Below are 9,151 nucleotides of genomic sequence, written 5' to 3' on the forward strand. Positions count from 1 at the left end.
CCTCCACTATTTTGCTACCTTTGCCTTCCCCCTACCACCTGGGATATTTAATCATTTCTTGCCCTCCCCCCCCCCTGCCTCCAAGTACCAAGTACCACCTGGACACTGGAATATCCCCTACCCTCCATTGAGACTCTTCTATTTATTAACTTTCTACCCTCCATTCCACCGAGACTCTATTAATTACTAACTTTGCATTATCTGCACCCCTACCCTACTGGGACTATTACAACGTTTTAATTTATTCGAGGTCTGATCTGCTCCGCCTGCGGGAGGCCCCTCTTTCGCAGGTATGGCCCTTGGCTCTCTCAGGGGCCAGCCTTGATGACGGGTTTGTGAACCCCGAGAGGTGGAAGAAGAGGAAGCTGAGGGGCTTTTTAGCTAAATGTTTTATATTGTTTTTAGGGGGTTCTGGGAAGGGAGGGGGGGATAACCAGGCCAGGAGGGAAGCCAGTGCCAGATGAACAGGTGAGTCCAGGAGGGAAGTGAGCGGAGTGGGGGGGGAGAGGGAACAAGTTATTCCAATAGAGGGTTGTTTGATTACAACGGTCGCGGGGAGGGGGATGCGAGGACAAAAGAAGATTACAAGGTCGGTTGGGAGACCATGGCTGTTGGCTACGCCCGGTCGTTTGTACCAACCCCCGCAATCTAGGTGGCCAGGAACTACAGAGCCCGGGCCTATGGCTGATGCTTTGCAATGCAAGGTCCGTAACCAACAAGGCCTCCCTCATTAATGAGCTGATCTCTGAGGGGGAGCTGGACCTTGCAGGGATAACGGAGACCTGGTTGGGCCACGAGGGTGGTTTACCCCTCGTGGAAATGTGCCCACCAGGTTTCCGCGCATTCCATCAGCCTCGGGCCCTGGGTAAGGGTGGTGGGGTGGCGGTAGTTATACGGGAAGGTCTAGAGCCGAGGGAGTTCACTGTTCCTCAGATATCTGGGTGTGAGTCCCTTGGTGTGAAATGGGGCCCAGGGAGGCAGTTGGGTTTGCTGATTGTATACTTGGCTCCTCGCTATACATCAGCGGCCCTGCCCGAGCTCCTCGAGCTGATCTCGGAGACGGCGGTTGAGATCCCCAGGCTTGTGGTTATGGGGGATTTCAACCTGCCGTCGACGGGAGCAGCGTCTGAGGTGGCTCGGGAGTTCATGGCTTCCATGACAGCCATGGGCCTGACCCAGTTAATTCAGGGCCCCACACACGAAGGTGGCCACACATTGGACCTTGTTTTTGTATCTGAGCAGTGGACGAGTGATCTGGGTATAGGGGACTTTGTTGTTACACCCCTGTTATGATCGGATCACTCATGTCTCCGGCTGGACTTCCCTGGTGCTACCCCCCACCGCGAGGAGGCGGGACCAGATGGTCCAAGCTGGTACCGCCCCAAGCACCTGATGGAGCCGGATAGGTTCCAGACGGAGCTTGGGCCATTACCTGTAGCCCTGACCCGCGCTCGGTCGGAGGACCTAGCGGCCGCCTGGAATAGGGCGGCGGCTGGGGCCTTGGACCGGGTTGCGCCTTTGCGACCTCTCCTGCGGCAGCGACCCACCCGGGCTCCTTGGTATACCGAGGAGCTGAGGGTGATGAAGCGCCATAGGAGACGTCTAGAGAGCAGGTGGAGGTCCTCACGCTCCAAATCTGATCGAACACAGGTAAGAGCCTATTTACGGACCTACCTTGTGGCATTAAGGGCGGCCAAACGTAGATATTGCGCTGCTCTTATTGCGTCCGCGGATAACCGCCCTGCCGCCCTGTTTAGGGTGACCCGCTCCCTCTTGTCACAGAGGACGCAGGGGGCACCCTTGCAGGGCAGAGCAGAGGAGTTTGGGGAATATCTGCAGGATAAAGTCGCTCAGATCCGGAGCGGATGGGCCCCCCTCAGTGGACCAGACGGGCCGCCAACAGCGAGTCTTGTGAGACTATCCTGGGAGGAGTTTGATTCTGTTGCCCCCGAGGATTTGGATAGGTTGCGTGGACGGCTACGACCCACCACATGTTTAATGGACCCGTGACCCTCCGGTTGGTACTGGCATCTTGGGAGGTGACCCGAGGCTGGCTTCTGGGCCTGGTGAATGCCTCATTGGGTGAGGGATCCTTACCAGCCGCCTTGAAGGAGGCGGTGGTGAGACCCTTACTTAAGAGGCCTGCACTCGACCCAATGGAGCTAGCTAACTATCGTCCAGTCTCCAACCTTCCGTTTTTAGCGAAGGTTGTCGAGAATGTGGTGGCGCAGCAGTTTCCACAACACCTTGACGAATCCGAGTATCTAGACTCACGCCAGTCCGGCTTCCGACCCGGGCACAGCACAGAGACAGCCTTGGTCGCGTTGGTCGATGATCTCTGGAGGGCCAGAGATAGAGGTTGTTCCTCTATCCTGGTCCTATTAGACCTCTCGGCGGCTTTTGATACCATCGACCATGGTATCCTATTGCGCCGGTTGGAGGGGATAGGAGTCGGAGGTACCGTTCTGCGGTGGTTCGGCTCCTACCTCTCCGACCAGAAGCAATGTGTGTTGACAGGGGGACAGAGGTCGACCCCGAGGCCACTCACTTGTGGAGTGCCACAGGGGTCGGTCCTCTCGCCTCTCCTGTTCAACACATATGTGAAGCCGCTGGGTGAGATCATCCGTGGTTTTGGGGTTGAGTGTCACTTCTACGCTGATGATACCCAGCTGTATATTTCAACCCCAAACCACCCCAACGAGGCTGTCGAAGTGATGTCCCGGTGTTTGGAAGCCGTCGGGGTCTGGATGGGGGACAACAGACTTAAACTCAACCCCTCCAAGTCTGAGTGGCTGTGGCTACCGGCACCTCGGTTCAGCCAGCTGATTCCATCGCTGGCCATAGGGGGCGAACAATTGCCCCCTGTGGAACGGGCGTGCAATTTGGGCGTCCTCCTTGATGCCCGGCTGTCAATGGATGACCATGTGGCAGCCGTGGCGAGGGGGGCGTTCCACCAGGTTCGCCTGGTGCGCCAATTGCGCCCCCTACTGGACCGGGATGCCCTACGCACGGTCACTCACGCGTTGGTGACGTCCCGCCTGGATTACTGCAACGCTCTCTACATGGGGCTGCCCTTGGGACGCGCCCGGAGACTGCAGTTAGTTCAGAACGCAGCCGCGCGGGCTGTGATGGGGAGTACGAGGTACTCCCACGTAACACCTCTCCTGCGCGAGCTGCACTGGCTACCTGTGGTTTTTCGGGTGCGTTTCAAGGTGCTGATTACCATCTTTAAAGCGCTCCATGGCACGGGACCTAGTTACTTGCGAGATCGCATCCTCCCACATACATCCCTGCGGCCAATTCGCTCACACAGAGAGGGACTTCTCCTGGTGCCGTCCACTAGGCAATGCCAACGGGCGACACCAAGGAGTAGGGCCTTCTCTGTGATGGGCCCAACCCTCTGGAATGACCTCCCCCCCGACATTAGAACCACTACTGACCTCCGCTCCTTCCGGCAAAAATTGAAGACTCACCTGTTCCGATTAGCAGGCCTGGCATAATTACAACTGTCCCTCCTGGCAAATGTATTAACTGGTTATTTTAGGGGTATTGTTTTTAACTTATTGTGTGTGTTTTAGGGGTTCAAAATCCTATATTTATATATATTGCTTTGTACAGTTCTTTTAATTCCATTTTTAACCTCCTCCATTCCAACTGTACATATTCAATTTTTATTGTATTTTGATATATTTTGCATGGACTGTACACCGCCCCGAGTCCCTTTTGGGAGAGGGGGCGGTCTAGAAGCATGAATAATAAATAAATAAATAAATAAAATTGTGCAGGTACCACTTTGGTGGGAAATGTGGTCCGTTTCATGGAGATGCTCAGGCCCCATGCCAGTGCTGGACATGCTCGGATGGGACCCCCAACTGTCAGCAGTGGTGGGATTCAAATAATGTAACAACTGGTTCTGGGCCCTAATGAGGATTTTAAATATAAAAAAATGGATATTAAATCTTATTTTGGGGGATGTCTTACTTTACAGCAGGTGGTGTGGTGGTGGTGGGGACTGCACATAATTCAGCACCTGCCACCAAGATGCCCTCGCTTATGTTTCTGTACATTTGACTCATCCCATGGACAGTACAAACCTTATTACCTGTTAAGATTATAGAGAAGAGCAGACTTAACAGCATCAGAATGAGGATGGTATATATTTTATATGGTTTGTCCTAAGAGCATCAACCAGGCAGGGCAACAGTGTCGTCTTGAAAAATGAATTTAAGTAGTAAAAACAGTAAAAATCTGGCTGTTTGAGATCCCTTGTCATCTGGAGCAGTGGTTCTTAACCTGGGTGATATTGACCCCCAGGGACTAATTTCATTTTTCAAGGGGGCGAGGGAACGAAAAGGGGCAATTGTCTCCATGTTGACTTAGCTGGTGCAACTTATTCCATCCCGACCCAGCTCCCTCGAGACAGCCGAAGCTAGTGGGCAGCTTCTCCCCTTGCCCCCCCCCTCTCCTGCTGGGTCGCCCATCTTATTGCTGGGGATGCTTTGCTTACAAAGCCTGGTCTCCTTGCATGGAGAGGGAGGGGGCCTCCCTCTGACACCCCCCCCACACACACACACTTTGCTTTCTGCTGCCACAGGTCCCTTGAGATCTCTCAAGGCAGAAGTTGTTCTCAAAGGCTTCCTGCAAACTTTCTCCTCTGCGCTTCCACGTGCAGCAGCCTCGTCCTCTGGCTCCCAAATGCCAAGGATGCCTGGGATGGGGAGAAGAACGTCTCATTGTTGAGCTCCCCCCCCCTCTCTCTCTCTCTCTCACACACACACACACACCAAACTTGATGCTTTTATCCACTCAGCTCTCAAAGGGCTCCTCCTTTCAGGTTTCCCCCCCTCTCATTCGGCCAGAATCTCCTCTCCTGTCCCCGAGTTCATGTTACCAGGACTGACTCTCTGGAATAACCCTGAAAAGATTCCAAGCTTTTGTCTGAGCATCTTTCAGTTACACCAGTGGTGGCGAACATTTTTTGGCAAAAGCGGGGGGGGGGGGTGGAGTGCAGGGGGGGGTCTTGTGCGGGCGTCGCACACCCATAATGCCCCGCTGCCTCGCTCTCAGGTCGGGCAGGGCCATCCCTGGCAGGCGGTCTCTCTGAGCCGGGGCCTCTTCCCTCCCGGGCCACATCGGGGCTCTGTCTGCAGAGGCTGCGACCAAGGAGAGTCTCTGTGGGGGTGGGGGGTGGGGGGGCAGACTCTGCAAAGTGGGCAGGCACTGCGGAGGGGGCGGCGGGGAAGCCGGTCTTGGGAGGAACACATCAGGCACCGCCGGACTCTGGGACACGTTCTCTCCGTCCAAGGGTGCAGCTGTCGGGCGGGGGAGAAATGGCGCCCGGCTCCGCGGAGGGAGGAGGAGAGGCCAAGAGCAGCAGCGGCGGGGGTAGGTGTGGGTGGGTGTAACGTTGGAGGCTCTTGGAAGGGGGAGGAGGGAGGGAAGGGAATCTCCTCTTTGGGGGGGGGGAGGTTGAAGGTGTCAACATCCCCCCTTTTCTTGGCTGCATCCAAATAAGGCTGGAAGAGCTGCCGCCTCCCCTGGAGCTTCTCCTCAGCCGCAGATTTGCGCTTTCTCAATTCTGCCCCCCCCTCCATGATCTGAAAGGACGACCCGACTTTCTCCCCCTCCACTTCCACCCCCCCCATCACTTCCCCGGTCTTTGTCCGACCGGGCACTCCGAGCGCGGCGGTCCTTCTGCCTGCCGAGAAGCCCCTGGAGGGGCAGCCGAGGGGCGCTGCCCCCCAAGGAGAGAAAAGCCCCCTTTCTGCCTCTGCTTTTCCCAGCGGCAGTTGCGTTGAGGCTCCTCAGCTCATTCTCCCCCCCCCCCCCCGCCCCATCTTCGTATCCTTGGAAGGGGCAGGTGGGGGCAGTGATGACACAGCCGTCCCTTCTTCACTCCCCCAACTACCCCCCCGGAGAAGGAGAGGTGTCCTCTCACTTGTGGGGAGTGCATAAAAATGACAGGACATCACACGGGGGGGGGGGACTATGCTTTTCTTGGGGTTGAGGTGGAGCCGGTACCTCCCCCTCCAGACCTTCGCAGCCCCCAAAGACCGTGGAGGCTCCTGAGTGGCCCTGACTGACCGACTGACCGGGGTCCCTTGGGGCTTCTTTTCAATCCCAGCAGGATTAAGTCCCCCTCTTTCTTCCCCCAGAGAATAAGAGAGGCCCCTCCTTTCCTCCCCCCCCCAGGCTGCCAGAATCCCAGCTCCTCCTTTCCCTCCGCTCTGCCCGGCAGCTCCAGAACTCGCCCCCCAGGACAGCTCCCACTTGCCCCCCCCCCCCCCCATTTATCCAGAGCGCTGCCTCCCCAGAGGGACTGGTAGGTCTCAAGGGAACAGAGTCCTTTGTAGGGAGCATCGCAAGTCTCCCAGTCTCTTCCCAGCCTTCAAAGTGACGCTGAGCTGGTTCCTCTCCGTCTGGAGTCTCCCAGCCTCCGATCGTCTGAATGGGAGCCCTGGGCTAATAGTGATGCAAGAAATGGTCCTGGGGGGCCTCTCTCAGCTCCTTTTTTATTTCTCTCATACATATTTTATAAGTGCCTGAAATGATGACAAATGCCCATCTCTCTCTGTTAAATAAAGTCTCTTTTCTGTGTGGTCTCCTGTCCAACGAGATAATCGAGGTTATCCTAATGACTGAGGAATTTGCCTTAACTCTGTGTCCGCTGAATGGGAAAGGGGGAAGAAGAAGGGAAAGGGAAAAGGGAAACGGAGTAAAAAGGAAACAAACAGGAAGGGGAAAGGAAAGGGAAAAGGAAGCAGAAGGGAAATTGGAAGAAGAGAAAGGGAAACAAAAAGGGGAAGAAGAACTGAAATAAACCCCTTCACCTTTCCTTCCCTTCGGATTATTTTGCAACTACAAAGAACTGAAGAAGAATCAGCCTGACCCGCTCACAACTTCAGAGATCAAACCAATCAGATGGCCTCTTCGGAAAAGACCCCCATGCATCTCTCTTTGCTTCGTTTGTTGGTCTCCTTCCCTCCCCCCTCCCCCAACTTTCCCGTCTTTTCCTTCCTCCCGTTTTCCTCCCTCATCAGCTGCCACGGAGTGCCTGGAGGAGCCTATTTGTGACGTCCTCTTATTACGTCACTCTTACGCAGCTGAGCAAAACCCACCCAGCCAGTCCAACTCAACCACCAACCCAAAATCCCCGGGAGCCTCAATCAGCCCCGGGAAGACGGAGTGGAAGAGAAAGGGATCCAGCGGGAGGGAGCAAGAGCTTCCTAGGGAGGCAGAGCTGTCTGAATGGCCGTCACGGAGGGCACATTCCCCGAGGGGCCCTTCTGGCCCTCCAGCTCCACCCGGCTGCCAGGCTGAAGTCCGAAGGGCGCTGGAACCGAAGCGTCTCGGGGGCTGCGGAGTCCTTGGGGGGAGGCAGCAGAGGCAGCAGCCGCTGAAGCGCTCACGAGTCCCTCGGTGGGGCTGAAACCTTCGGCTAATGGGGAGGAAGGGCGCCCCCTGTGGGAAGGGGGGAGTTTTGGAACTCTTGGGCAGAGCGAAGGGAAAGGAGGAGCTGCGATTCTGGCAGGTAAGTAAAGGAGGGGAGGCTCCCTTCTTCTTTGGGGGAGGAAAGAGGGAGGAAAATACTCACCTGTTGGCTGGCTGGCTCTTCTGTAGCCATCGCCCATCCAGGTGAGACCCTCCGCATCCCTCCTTTGTCTCATTAAAAGCTTCATATGTGGGGAGCCGGTTTCAAAGGGCTACAAAGCCCCAGATCCTTTGAAGTTCATTCATTCATTTTCATTTATTCGATTTATAAACCGCCCCCTCTCCCCAAGGGGACTCGGGGCGGTGTACAGACAGGAATAAAGTGCACTATAAACAACGGAAGTACAAAATCACAGAGAAACAAATTAAACAAAGTCTGTACAATGAACATGAAATTAGCTAGTAATTAAAACCAATTAAAATACCCCAAAATTTAAAATTTAAAATATAAAATACCGACCAGGAAGGTCGGGGATTAAATTATGATTATGATTGTGATTGTGATTGGGCCAGGCCAGATGATTGGAACAGGTAGGTCTTGAGTTTCTTACGGAAGGATGACAAATGTTTGATTTCTTCAGAGTAGATTAAATTTTGGGGGGGGGGACACAGATTACCCCCTTTGGGTTAAAATGACCGATCAAGATTGAACGAGTGTGATTCATTGAGGGAATGCTTATCTCTGCCCTTCTCATACTGGGCATAATAATACTTCCACATTATAGAGTGTGAAGTAACATAAATATAGGAAAGAAATACATATGTTAAATAGGAAAATGAAAGCAGTTGATGGGCTCAAAGTTTTTGTACAGATTTTAAACAGAGGAGTGTGTATTTATGACTCTGAGTGTTTGCCAATACAGATCCTCCTTGCTTTACCCCAATTGAGAGGGGAAACTCTGTTGCTATGCAACACAATTAAGCAAGCCACCCCATAACTCCATCTTATAATTTCAGGTCAGCTTCTTCATTGACTGCTTGGTGGAAGTCAGCGGGGAAGCATGGAAATGGAAATCACATGACTGTGGGATGGGGGAGGGGGGCACTCTCACAAATTCAAAGACTGTTCGTAATGTTACTTTTTCATTGCTGTCCTAACTGCTAAATAATGGCTAAACAGGGCAGTTGTTAAGTGAGGACTACCTCTATGCTGGGGTCCAAGTCAAATTAGGAAAAATGTCAGAGGCAACTTTCAAGAATGACCAGCTGGGTACATCAACAGAAGGAATCCCTTGTTCTCATTCCACCCGAGAGAAATGGATTGTGTTGTTCTACACCCCAGGAAAGCAATCCAGCACAACCTGTGTGCCCAGGAAGGCTGTGAAAGCAACTGGAAATGATGAATCTCCTTGCATGGTATCTGACATGTACACTTCTGTTGAAGCTATACAATGACTGTCTTAAATACACACATTTAAAAAGCCTAATGTGTGTCATCCTTACATGAATGAAAGGAAAGGTCTTCCCTGAATGTTTACAGATGAAGAGGGAGTGTAAGTTGCTACTGATTTTTCACTCTTGTAAATGGATTCCTTCCTTCCTTCCTTCCTTCCTTCCCTCCCTCCCTCCTTCCTTCTTTCCCTCCATAGGGTGAGAGGCAGACTTGATTTCACCATCTCTTTTCACTTGTTTTTTTTCTTCACTTCTCTCTGTGTTTCTG

Source organism: Natrix helvetica, assembly GCF_964273705.1.
Source record: "Natrix helvetica genome assembly, chromosome: 5".
In the NCBI taxonomy this organism is placed as follows: domain Eukaryota; kingdom Metazoa; phylum Chordata; class Lepidosauria; order Squamata; family Natricidae; genus Natrix; species Natrix helvetica.